Source organism: Phocoena sinus, chromosome 7 (genome assembly GCF_008692025.1).
Source record: "Phocoena sinus isolate mPhoSin1 chromosome 7, mPhoSin1.pri, whole genome shotgun sequence".
In the NCBI taxonomy this organism is placed as follows: Eukaryota; Metazoa; Chordata; class Mammalia; order Artiodactyla; family Phocoenidae; genus Phocoena; species Phocoena sinus.
The window spans coordinates 59,072,166-59,084,790 of record NC_045769.1 but is presented as its reverse complement, the minus strand read 5'-3'; the positions used below and the strand labels follow the sequence as shown (position 1 = coordinate 59,084,790).

Sequence of the window (12,625 nt, the reverse complement as noted above, 5' to 3'; positions counted from 1 at the left end):
ACTGACATATCTACCACTTAACTCTCTAGGTCTCTTTGGGCAGGTTCCGTAATCTCCCCGTGCTTCTTTTGTCATCTATAAAACCCTGGCTCACAGGGCCGAGGTGGTGGTTAAACGACGTAATCTGTGCCAAGTAGCTAGGGGTGGCGTCTGCACGGGGTAAGCGCCCTTCAGGATTTGCTGCTCTGCTCTCCAGCCCCACCCCAACCCTGCCCCTGCCCAGAAGGCTTTGCTGCTCTGTTTTCCAGCCCTCCCCCCAACCCCAAAAGCCTTGCACCTGGGGCCATAGTTCAGCCGGAACCAGACGGCCAGGTTCCCGTGCTGGCTCCCCAACCTGGAGAAAGGTCTGCCTGTGTGACCTGGACAGCCACCTGACTGTTCCAAGTCTCATGTTCCCTCTGTTAAAATTGGACCAGTGACTGTGCCTAGCTCCTGGGGATGCCGAAGCATTGAGCGAGACGTGCAGCAAAGGGCCGGGCCAAGGCTCGCGCTTGGATTTATCGATGGGCACGTACTGATTGGAGTCCATGCTCCAGGCTCAAGTGTGTCCCTGACCCTCTTGCTGCCTGGAGGGTGCAGGAACTCCCTCGGTACCAGGGGGGACAGGACCCAAACCGTTCCAGGCAAAGGAGAGAGAGAGGGCCGGCTGGGCCAGGTGAGTAAACCAGCCTGACGCCTCCCCAGGAGATTCACCTGGATTCCCCCCTAGCCCCTAAGCCCATGAGGGTGGGGCTCAGCGGCAAGTTTGGGGAGCATCTAGCGTTTTGCCTCCGCATAATGAGTGTATGTGCTAGGTGTACTGTGTGGATAAAGAATAGAAGAGTCCTGAGGTATAAACGTGATGACCAGACGGGAGACTCATCCCCATCTCTGTCTGTTCTGGGCCTGCCAACCTGCGCTGTTAGGATTGAAGGAAAGGCCAGTATGTTATCCCATCTCATCGTTGCCTCTAACACCTTGTTTTCACAGTTCCTCTCAGTGACTCTGGTGTCACCACAAGAAGTGTGTCCTTTTAAGGTATGAACCCGAAACTCCAGTGGGCTTCTCTGAAGTTAGTGGAGAGCTTTTCACCTACTTCAGTTAAATTGGCGGTGGGGATCTCATTGCTTGGAGAAGAATCTTCCACAATGAACGTGAGAACAGTTTTTTTTTGTTTGTTTTTTATTATATTGAAGTATAGTTGATTTACAATATTGTGTTAGTTTCTGGTGTACAGCAAAATGATTCAGTTATACATACATGTATATGTATTCTTTTTCAGATTCTTTTCCATTATAGGTCTTTACAAGATATTGAAAATAGTTCCCTGTGCTATACAGTAAATTCTTGTTGTTTATCCATTTTACATATAGTAGTGTGTATCTGTTAATCCCTAACTCCTAATTTACCCCTCCCTCCCTTTTTCCCCTTTGGTAATACATGTTTGTTTTCTATGTCTGTGAGTCTATTTCTGTTCTGTAAATAAGTTCATCTGTATCATTTTTTTAGATTTCACATATAAGTGATATCATATGATATTTGTCTTTCTCTTTCTGACTTCACTTAGTATGGTAATCTTTAGGTCCATCAAGGTTGCTGCAAATGGCATTATTTCATTCGTTTTTATGGCTGAGTAATCCATTGTGTGTGTGTGTGTATATATATATATATATACAGACATGCACGGTGTACATAGCATGTATGTAGTAAAATGAATTATTTTTAGTACTGACATAGCACTGTAGTTTTGTGAATGTCTTACATCCTTTTTCAGGGAATAGTTTATATAGAATTTCAGGCTTGGGTGCTGGCAGTGAAGCATAGTACTTCTTCCTTGAGTCTTGGGGAGATATGCTGTTCTCCATTTTCCAGTTTACAAGACCGGGGTATTGTGTTATACTACAAAAACTCTTCATTTCAGGAGCTTGTTTTCAATGAGACTAATTATTGGTATTAGTACTAGAATTAAAAGAAAGTATAGGATAGATGCAAGCTGTCCAACAGCCATATATGGGTACTCCACAGGCTGTCCTCCAATTCATGTTAGTGTCAGTAAGTCTGCCACTAATACTCAGAACAAGAGTTGACTGAAGGGCTAAAATATTATGCTTCATTGTTTAGATGTATGGAGTATTGGAATGAATGCCAGGATTAGGATTGAGAGCAGGGCTAAGACTCCTCCTAGTTTGTTGGGGATTGATTGTAGAATTGCATGCGAATAGAAAGTATCATTCTGGTTAGATGCATGGTGGCGTGCTGAGTGGGTTTGCAGTGGTGTAGTTGTCGGGATCTCCTAACAGGTCGGGTGAGAATAGCGCTAGTATTCATGAGGCTAAGATTAACAATAAAGTGCCCAAGATGTATTTTGTAAATGTATATATTTAATTGTATAATAGGGGTGGAATGGGATTTTGTCTGTATCGGATGGTATTCTTGTGGGGTTGTTGGATCCTGTTGCATGGAGGAATAATAGGTGAACGGCCGCTAGTGCTGTGATGATGAAAGGGAGAATGAAGTGGAAGGCAAAGAATTGTGTTAGTTGGTGCTTCCCTGGTGGCGCAGTGGTTGAGAGTCCGCCTGCCGATATAGGGGACGTGGGTTCGTGCCCCGGTCCGGGAAGATCCCACGTGCCGCGGAGCGGCTGGGCCCGTGAGCCATGGCCGCTGAGCCTGCGCGTCCGGAGCCTGTGCTCCGCAGTGGGAGAGGCCCCAACAGTGAGAGGCCCGCGTACCAAAAAAAAAGAATCGTGTTAGCGTTGCGTTATCTACGGAAAAACCACCTCAGATTCATTTGACAAGGGTGGTGCCGATATATGGGATTGCTGAAAGTAGGTTTGTGATAACAGTTACGCCTCAGAATATTTGTTCTCCAGGTAGGACGTAGCCTATGAATGCGGTGGCTATGACTATAAGTAGGATAATTCCAATGTTCCACGTTTCCTGAAAGGCATAGGATCCACAGTATAGGCCGCATCCTACGTGGGCATAAAAGCAAATAAAAAACATGGAAGCTCCATTTGCATGTATGTACAGGATGCTTCAGCCGGAGTTGACGTCTTGGCAAATATGTTACTGATGAGAAGGCAGTTGTTGTGTCTGGTGTGTAGTGTATTGCCAAGAATAGGCCTGCTAGGACTTGTAGGGTCAGGCAGATGCCTAGTAAGGAGCCAGAGTTTCATCATGAGATATTTGATGGGGTGGGGAGGTCAATGAATGTGTGGTTGAGAATTTTTATGAGCGGGTGGGTTTTTCGGGTGTTGGTCATTGGTGTTCTTGTAGTGGAATGGTAATGATGGTTTTTCATGTCATTGGTCATGGGTGAAGTCCATGTGAGAATAATGATGACATGTATTTATTTTAAGCATTATTTTTGTGATTAGTTTTGCGGGGTTTCTTCGAAGCCTTCTCCTATTTATGGGGGTCTAGGGTTGATTGTGGGTGGTGGTGTTGGGTGTGTTAAATTTTGGTGGTTCATTTCTAGGTTTAATGGTGTTTCTGATTTATTTAGGGGGAATATTGGTTGTGTTTGGTTATGCAACGGCTATGGCCACCGAACAGTGCCCTGCGGTTTGGGTTTCTAATAAGGTTGTACTGGGAGCATTTCGTTTAGGGCTGGTAGTAGAGTTTTTAATGGTGCTTTATATTTTGAAGGATGAGGATGTGGAGATTGAGTTATTTACGTTACTGGTGATTCTGGGTTTTTCAGTGCAGAGGCTATGGGAATTGTGGCGTTATATAGTTATGGTACTTGGTTGGTGGTTGTTACGGGTTGGTCCTTATTTATTGGCGTTGTGGTTATTATGGAGATTACTCGGGGTAATTCAATAGGAGTATGCTGAGGAATGATAAAAAGTAGAGACTGATAAGGCCTTTTTGACTTGAGACTAATGTGGAAGATTTTAGTTGAATGAAGGCTGTATTCTTTGGTAGGATGGTTTCTAGTCAGATTAAGTCTAGTAAGGAGGTTGCTAATTTTTGGCTTATTAATAGATTTAGATGAGGAGGTAGGTGATGTATGATGGTGGGGAAGTATCCTAAGAGAGAGGAGAACTTGGAGGAGTCTGACGGGTGTATATATTTTAAGTTTTGTGTGTTAAGGTTGATTTCGAATGCTAGTACAAAGCCCAAGGTTGTTACTACAAGGGCAGTCAATTTTAAATGTAGGGGCTTGGTTATTAGGGGGATGGTTGTTGGAGGAATGCTGTTGGAGATGAGGAAGCCAGCAAAAATACTACCAATAAACAGGCTCTTGATGGAGTTGATTAAGAGGGGTTGTCTCTGAAAGAGAGAAGCGCGGCTGTCCTAGTAGTGCAAAGAAGATAATGTGAGTGTTATAGATGGCTGTGAGGGAGGTAGCGGTTAGAGTTACTAATAGGGCTCAGGTGTTGGTATAAGACGTAGTGGCGGTTTCGATAATCAGGTCTTTAGAGTAAAATCCGGTGAGAAAAGGTATTCCTGTTAGTGCTAGGCATCCAATGATAAGGGCCGTTGCAGTGAAGGGTAAGGTCTCGAATAACGCTCCTACTTTTCGACCGTCCTGCTCGTTGTCTAGGTTGTGAATGATAGACCCAGAGCATAGGAACAACACGACTTTAAAGAAAGTGTGTGTGCAAATGTGTAAAAATGCTAGATGAGGTTGGTTGAGGCCAGTCGTTACTATAATTAAACGTAGTTGGCTGGAGGTAGAGAAGGCGGTAATTTTTTTGATATCGTTTTGGGTGAGGGAGCAGATAGCTGTAAAGTGGGTGATAAGGGCTCCTAGGCAGAACATTATTGTTTGAATGAGTTTGTTGTTTTCTAGTAAAGGGTGCAATCGGATAAGTAGGAAAACTCCTGCTACAACCATTGTGCTTGAGTGGAGTAGGGCCGAGACTGGGGTAGGACCTTCTATTGCTGAAGGGAGTCAGGGATGAAGTCCAAATTGGGCTGATTTTCCGGCTGCGGCTAGTACGAGTCCCGTGAGGGGTAAGTTTAAAGAGTTTTGGCTGAGCATGAACATTTGTTGTAGGTCTCATGCGTTTGTGTTAGATAAAAATCATGCCACTGATATGATGAATCCGCCATCTCCCATGAGGTTATATAAAATTGCTTGAAGAGCAGCTGTGTTTGCGTCTGCTCGCCTGAGCCATCATCCGGTAAGCAGGAAAGATATGATTCCTACTCCTTCTCATCCAATAAAAAGTTGGAAGAGGTTGTTGGCTGTAACAAAGATTAGTACACTGATAAGGAAGAGGAGTAAGTATTTGAAGAATTGGTTGATACAAGGGTCGGAGTGTATGTATCACATTGAGAATTCTATAATAGACCATGTGATGAACAATGCTACTGGTGCGGCTATGATTGAGAAATCGTCTATTTTGAAGCTAAGTATTAGTTTGAGAGTTTGGATGGTAATTCACTGTCAGTTTGAGATGAATATTTCTTGGCCTGTGTGAAGGAAGATTATTGTTGGGATTAGACTAGTAATGAAAGCACAGGAGACAGTATTTTTTACATATCATGGGTATTTGTTATTTTTGTAGAAGTTCGTGCTAGTTATCATGATTGGAATAATTAGTATTAGTAATGTAATGAGGGCAAAAGAAGAGAATAGGTTTATTTTATTTGGAGTTGCACCAATTCTTTGGTTCCTAAGACCAATAGATAACTACTGTCCTTTAAGAGTTTGAAAAAACCATACTATTAGGTATGGGGACATGAATTAGCAGTTCTTGCAATACTTTTTCGGTAAATAAGAAGTCTTAGTCTTCTGTTGCTAGATTCACAATCTAGTGTGTTTTTTAAACTATATCTACAGTACAGGGGCCCAAGATGACCTTGGGGTTTAGTGGTAGGAGTAGAAGTGGAAAGGTATGTAGGGTTGTAAGAGCATGTTCTCACGTGAAGAAGGGTAGAATGTTATTGACATGGTGTGTATGTTTGCCTCGTTGTGTTATGATTAGTATATACGTGGAGTACAGGCTTGTAATTACAATATTGGTTCCTATTAGGATAATAGTGAGATCGGATCACGAGAAAGCTGACATGACTGAACGGTTCTCCGATTAGGTGAACGGTAGGGGGTAGGGCGAGGATGTTAGGCTTGCTAGCCATCATCAAGTGGCTACCAGTGGGAGAAGAATTTGCAGGCCTCGGGCCAAGATTATGGTGCGACTATGAATTCGCTCGTAATTTGAGTTTGCTAGGCAAAATAACAGATGATGTGAGGCCAAGAGCAATCATTAGGGCGGTAGCCCCTCTATAACTTCAAGGGGTTTGAATAAGGATAGCTGCGATAACGAGTGCTATGTAGCTGACTGAGGAGTAGGCGATGAGCAATATTAGGTCTGTGTGATGCAGGCAGATAGAGCTAGTTATGATTATTCCTCATAAGGAAAGCGTAAGGAAAGAGTATGCTATATATTTTGTGAGAGGGTTAAGTACTGATGTGATTTGCAGCAGGCCATAACCCCCGAGCTTTAGTAGTATGGCTGCAAGGACTATGGAGCCTGTGATAGGGGCTTCTACGTGTGCTTTGGGTAGTCAAAGGTGGAGGCTGTAGAGGGTCATTTTTACTATAAATGCTATCATGCAGGCTAATCACATAAAGACATCAGACCAGGAGACGGGTAGTGGTCGGGTTCAATGTTGAAGTAACAGGAAATTTAAGGAGCCTACAATGTTTTGTAAATATGTTAATGCCACTAGTAGTGGAAGTGATCCAGTTAGTGTATAGAATAGAAAGTAGAGTCCTGCATTAAGTCGTTCTGTTTGGTTACCTCAGCAGGTAAGGATAATAAGGGTGAGGAGTAGTATGGCTTCAAATACAATGTAAAATAGGATGAGTTCTGTGGCGTAAATGTTATGGTTAGAAGTGTCTGCAACGTGATTAGTATTGGGAGGTAAAGTTTTTTTCGGATTAGTGGTTCCTTGAGTAGGTGGGATCGGCTAGCCATTAACATTAGGGGGAGGAGTCATACTGTTAGGGTTACTGGTGGTGTGGAAAGGGAGTCGGAGAAGAATGTTAGTGAATCATTGAGGCTATTGTCGTTGATTAAGAAGAAGTAGGCTTGTGAAGCTAATTAATAGGCTGTGGGTTGTGGAGTTGATTCAGATCGTGTTGTTTTTTGATAGCCAGGTCGGGGGTATTAGTATGATTGTGGGGATGATAAGTTTTTAGCATGGGAGAAGGTTGAGGTTTCGTACGTAATCGGTCCCATGTGTGTTCGATACTATTACTAATAGGGCTAATGTGAGAGCTGCTTCGCAGGCTGCGAATACCAGTAGGATGACTGGTATTATGCTGGCTAAGGGGAAGTGCGAGTTTAAAATTGTTACGGGGGCTTCCCTGGTGGCACAGTGGTTAAGAATTCTGCCTGCCAATGCAGGGGACACGGGTTCAAGCCCTGGTCCGGGAAGATCCCACATGCCGCGGAGCGGCTAGGCCCGTGAGGCCTACTGAGGCTACAGGCTCAACTACTGAGCCTGCGCGTCTGGAGCCTATGCTCTGCAACGGGAGAGGCTGTGACAGTGAGAGGCCCACGCACCGCGATGAAGAGTGGCCCACACGTGCCGCAACTGGGGAAAGCCCTCACACAGAAACGAAGACCCAACACAGCTAAAAATAAATAATTAATTAATTAATGAAAAATAAATTAAAAAAAGAGATTGTTAGGGCTGCTAGGATAAACAGTGATAATATTATACCTTGTAAGCAAAGTAGTGAGGATATTAGATGGGATCGGTATATTAGTAAACCTATAAGGGATATGGTGAAGGTTATTATAATGTTTATATGTACTGGAGACACTTGGTAGTTATGAGTTTAATCACAATCTAATGAGTCGAAATCACGTGTTTTATTTTAAACTAAATACCATGTTCAGCCCACTCCAAGCCCTTTTGAGTCCACTCGTAGGCCAGGCTGGTTGCTAGTACTGAAATTAGAAACAGGGTTTTGACAAGTATTGTTTCTAGGTTGTTTGGGTTGCTCAGGGGAGGGGTAGTAGGAGGGCAATTTCTAGGTCGAAGAGAAGGAAGGTGATTGCTACTAGGAAGAATTTTATAGAAAAGGGTAGGTGGGCAGATCCTATAGGGTCAAATCCTCATTCATAGGGGCTTGTTTTTTCTGTGTAGATGTTTAGTTGAAGTCAGAAGGCAATAAGTACGAGTAGTGAGGCTAGTATTGTGTTTGTTAATACGGTCAGTATTAGGTTTATTGTTCTTTTACGGGGTGTACCGAAACAAACTGATTGGAAGTCAGTTGTACTAATTAATACTAAAAGGCCTATGAGCCTCATCAATAAATAGATTCATGAAGAAATAGTCATACGACATCTACAAAATGTCAGTATCAAGCAGCAGCTTCGAAGCCGAAGTGGTGGTTGGATGTGAAGTGGAATTTTAGTTGGCGTAGGAAACAATAAGAAAGGTGGATTCCAATGTAATCCTGTGGGAGCCTGTGGCTACGAAGAAAGCCTGTGGCTTTCTACGAAGAAAGGTGACCCACAGACCCTGTCTGAGATTGTAAAAGGGGTTTTGTGTGTGTGTGTATATATATATACACACACACACACATACCACATCTTCTTTATCCATTCATCTGTCGATGGACACTTAGGTTGCTTCCATGTCTTGGCTGTTGTAAATAGTGCTGCTATGAACATTGGGGTGCATGTATCTTTCCAAATTAGTTTTTTTCCGATATATGCTGAGGAGTGGGATTGCTGGATAATATGGTAGCTCTATTTTTAGTTTTTTAAGGAACCTTCATACTGTTCTCCATAGTGGCTGTGTCAAATTACATTCCCACCAACAGTGTAGGAGGGTTCCCGTTTCCCACACCCTCTCCAGCATTTATGATTTGTCGTCTTTTTGATGATGGCCATTCTGACTAGTGTGAAGTGATGCCTCATTGTGGTTTTGATTTGCACTTCTCTAATGATTAGTGATGTTGAGCACCTTTTCATGTACCTGTTGGCCATCTGTATGTATTCTTTGGAGAAATGTCTACTTAGATCTTCTGTAGGTGGGCACAGTTTTGATTCCAAGTCCAGAAGGGACTAAGGGAGTAAGCCCTGTGGAAGTTGGGACTTCTTCACCAGCTCCACGGCCTCCCTCCCAAGAGGGGCTGCGTCTGCCCAGAGAAGGGCCTTGAGTGGGCAGGCTGGGCTATAATCCTGGCACTGCTACTTCCTTGCTTCCTGCATGACGTTAGGCTAATTATTTCTTTCTCCTGAAAATCAATTTTGTCTGCAAAATGAAGGTAATAAAACGTCCTTGTGTAGCATTGTCATGGGAATGAAAATGGAACATACTTTATAAGGATCCAAAGGGAAACACTTGAGAGCGTGAACGGGGCGTTATTAGTAATCTCCACAGGAGCCCGCCTAGCGGCACTGTCCCCGACAAAGTGGCACATGTGGTCTCCTTAATTAAAGGGCACATGCTAGGTGCTCAGTGAGTGGTAGGTCATTTCTACTGTTACATCTACTTAAGACAGGATTGCCAGATTAGCGAAGAAAGGTTGTGTCACAGGGCCCAGCAGTAAGGTGAGAATTACGGGGTTAGTGATAAAGTAAATGTAGCCAAGATTCAATTCATGAATCACTGGGATTATCGCACACAATTAGCATGAAACACAGGTTAGTCAAAGTAGGGAGGAAAACAGGGTGGGTAATAAACCAGTCCCAGGAGAAGTTTGGGAAGGAGGCGTCTAACACAGGCAGTGGTCTCTGGTCCAGCAACAGGTCTTGCGACAAGCGTGAATAGAAAGTCACCCTCTGGGGGCTTCCCTGGTGGCGCAGTGGTTGAGAGTCCGTCTGCCGATGCAGGGGACGCGGGTTCGTGCCCCGGTCCGGGAAGATCCCACATGCCGCGGAGCGGCTGGGCCCGTGAGCCATGGCTGCTGAGCCTGCACGTCTGGAGCCTGTGCTCCGCAATGGGAGAGGCCACAAGAGTGAGAAGCCCGCATACCGCAAAAAAAAAAAAAAAAGGAAGTCACCCTCTGCTCTGACATGGCCTCCGGTGTCCCTGGATCAGGTCTCAGCAGTGTGGAGCTGGGTTCTCCAGCGGAGAGCCTTCAAGTCACTGGACTCAGTGGTCCCATGTTAAGGAGTCTGTCAGAAGCAAATGAGACTGTGCCCCAGGGGTTCTTGTCTCTGTCAGTTGCTCCTCCTGTTCCAGTGAAGTTTTTCCAAGGACATTACCAAACAATTTCCTTATCTAAAGAAACAATTTATCACAGGAAGACACCACAGTCCTATACTGGATGTTCCAAAACAACTAATATGGAAGTTCGTGTTGGCCACTGCAATTCCATCTTGAATTACTTAACACAGCTTAAATCCTATGAGTTTCACACCAGATGAGTAGGAATCATGACATGAAAGAAATCACATCATAACACAGGGTCTGAAATATTGCCTGGAACGTACTTATAATAAAAAATTAGTTATTGTTTATCTGAAATTCAAATTTAACTGGTTATACTGTACCTTATCTGGCAACTCTTGTTTAAGAGCCTCAGGTCACAGGGACTTAAGTTATAGAAGTAAAACTCTGTTACAGCCAATGCCATGAAGAGGGATTGCCTCTTAGAAACAAACTTGCATTGGTTCTTTTCTCCCAGCAGTCACTGGGGTTATTTTGGAGCTGGCTTTAGGAGAAGGGGGAAGAGAAACCAAATGAGGGTGAGGGGAATGGTGGAAGGTGATGGAAGATCCAGAGAAACTGGAGGGAAGATGACCAAGATTTCCTGAGGAACAAATGGAGACAACGCTAGACCCTTTCAGGGCCTGGAGCTTTAAGAGATTAAGGACAGAATGAGCTCTTTGGGGAAAAGATAAAGAGGAGTTTGGAAAGCTCAGTGTGAGGTGATGAGTTGTACTTCCAATGCCCTGAAGGCAGGAGGATGGTTACTGGTAACTGGTGTAAAGTTTCAGGTGTTGTCTATTTCAACCATGACATTTTCGGTATGTTATTTACCCAGAATGTGCAGAGGAGAAGATTAGCAGGGCTTTTTCTTCATTTGCTCTCTTTTTTACCTTAAAGGTGATTTGAGAGCTTTGTCTCTCCTGTTGGTGTGAGAAAAGACAGTAAGAGAAGGAGGGAGATGAACCATGGTCACTTACACACTGAGTGCTGCAGGCGCATGTGAGAATCAGTCCTGGGGCTGTGCTGTGGGCAGGAGTGGGTCTGGGAAGACGTGTCCACCAGCAAGGCCAGGGCTCCGCAGTGGTCCTGTCTGACTCAGAGGGACACCTGCTTGTTGGTGGCGGGGCTCCCCCTGGACTCTGCAGAGCCAGGACTAATGTGAGCACCGAGGCTGTCATTTTTGCAGAAGAGCCCTGGGAAGACTGTCCTCTTGGCTGGGGCGTTGTCTCGGTGGGCCATCAGCCCCTTTGGCCCTTCACTGATGGGCTCCCCCTCTTTGGGAGGGGGTGGTATATTTAAGGCAATTTAAGGAGTGATGCGAGGGATGCAAGCTATAGGTTTCTTTCTCACTACTGCCCACAGACATTCAGTCTGGGTTAAGCCCCTGCACACACACAAACACACACACACAGAGGCATCCCCTTTTTCTGGTTGTGAGAGGAGCAACTGAGAGCCTTTCCCCTTTCTAATCTGAGTCCTGGAGTGGGAGGGAAAGAATTCCTCCACCAGTCCCTTCCTGAGATCAGACGGCTTGGTCATATGGAGGTGACGCAGTAGAAGAGGCTATTTGAAAAGCCTTTCTAGAAAGCAGAGCACAAGACAGCTGCAGGCTCTTACTCGGCTATTGACCTCGCGGTCAGGATAGAAGTTTGCTCCCAGCAGTTGGGGTCAATTCCTTCTCTCCTTCCCCTTCCCCCCCATAACCCACACGAGGCCGTCTGCATGCTCCCCTACAATCCAGCCAACCAAACCACACACTGAGACCAAGACATTGGAGAGAAGTGGAGGGTGGCGCTGAAGGCAATCACCTGGCTCCCACCTTCCGCCTGCCTTGCTCCTCTATCGGATTCAGAGTTTTTCATTTGACAATCCCCTCACTCGGGCTTCAGCATCAGCTAGTTTCCACTTTAGCTCCTGTTCCCCAGGGATGTGGCTTATCCTGGGGATTATCCTGGGGATTATGGAGAGAGGATTATCCAATGAAAAGAAACTATGAAGCCAGTTAGGAGAAACGTGGGCAGAGGATGGGTGTCAGGTGTGTTCCCTCACATCTGCCCTCCGCTTTCTCTCTCCAGTATTTGGATTCCCATGTGCGGTCCAGAACTAGAGTTAAATGTATTCAACATAAAAAAACTTCTTTATTCTGAGATTATGCTCTTCCTAATTTTTGGTGTTAGAAGTTCTTTTTTTCCCATAAAATGAAGGTCATAATGAATGATGATTTTAAAACTGTTCATAGTTAGCAATATAAGATGTTAGCAGACTCGTGTCAGTCCCTGAAAACAATTTCTTTAAAATATTTTACGCTTACACTTGAAATTCAGAAGTCTGGGAAGCACTGAGTTAGGACCTTGGCGCCCCAGGTGGCTGGACCAGAGCAAGCATTCACGTTCAGGTACCCGACGTGGCACTCACAGACACACCTCTGCACTGCAGCATCCTTTCATGACAGGCAGGGAGGTGACGGAGCAGACTCTTTCCGACATCATGGATTCTAGGGTAGAATAAATCTA

At 44.7% G+C, this 12,625-nt stretch overlaps 1 pseudogene; it reads right to left on the bottom strand.

Moving 5' to 3' along the window:
* Window positions 1-3,785: 3,785 nt before the first annotated feature.
* Window positions 3,786-12,598, bottom strand: LOC116756358 (annotated as a pseudogene).
* Window positions 12,599-12,625: the final 27 nt, after the last annotated feature.